The sequence below is a fragment of the Rhineura floridana genome, chromosome 7 (assembly GCF_030035675.1).
Source record: "Rhineura floridana isolate rRhiFlo1 chromosome 7, rRhiFlo1.hap2, whole genome shotgun sequence".
NCBI lineage: Eukaryota > Metazoa > Chordata > Lepidosauria > Squamata > Rhineuridae > Rhineura > Rhineura floridana.
In genome coordinates, this window is record NC_084486.1 from 117,668,854 (window position 1) to 117,669,771 (window position 918).

Here is a 918-nt window from a genome sequence, read left to right on the forward strand (position 1 = left end):
ACCTCTTGGGAAGAATACGCCTCATCACTCCACCCTTCAATCAACTGTGGATGCCTTCTCCCTTATGCTACATGAAGAATTTGTGTCCCACACAAATGATTTATGTGCATCATTTTGAGATTTTCTACACGTGAATCCTCCTTGTGTATCAGGGTTGCTGGCTTTTTTCAGCTGATAAAAATTCTATGCATAGTATTGGGAGGAATATTATGAACATCAGCATGTCTGGATACTTCTGAGCACACACAGAAAGTGACAACTTGATTTCCATCTGATTTCAGGATTTGATGATAAGGCAATGCTGCAACTGCTGTCAGGAAAATTGTGAATTGCCTTCAGTTACTTTCAGTTATAGTGTTCTTCACACAGTTTTATGTACACTGTGTGCAGATGTCCAGCTGACTGCATAGAGGACAGGAGTGGGTCCGGCATGTGAGATCCTCTTGCCCAGCATTTCCGGGTAGGGTTGGGAAAGACTCCCTGCCTAAAATCCTGGAGCCACACTGCCAGTCAGTGTGCACCATATTGAACTAGGAGGATCAATGGTCTGACTCAGTATAAGGCAACTTCCTATGTTCCTTAACTGGAGAAAGGGGTATCACCGCTGGTATCTCTCCCATTTAAAACACTCTAGATATCTCCTAACAATTACTTCCCTGTAAGAGACTAAATGAACCATTCTGGTTCTATTAAGAAACATTAATATTATTTTGTCAAACCCCAAACTCCATTCAGGAATCACTTTTAAGACAAAATCATAGTGGTAGACTGTGACGCCCTTCCCTGGCTCTCCCTGTCAGGTTCCTACCTGCGCGTGGCTACTGCCTGTCACTAGGCACCACCAGGGACTCCACCAGTCCGGACTGTCCTTTATTTTATTTTTTCTCTCCCCGCTCTAGCACAGATCTCAACAGATCC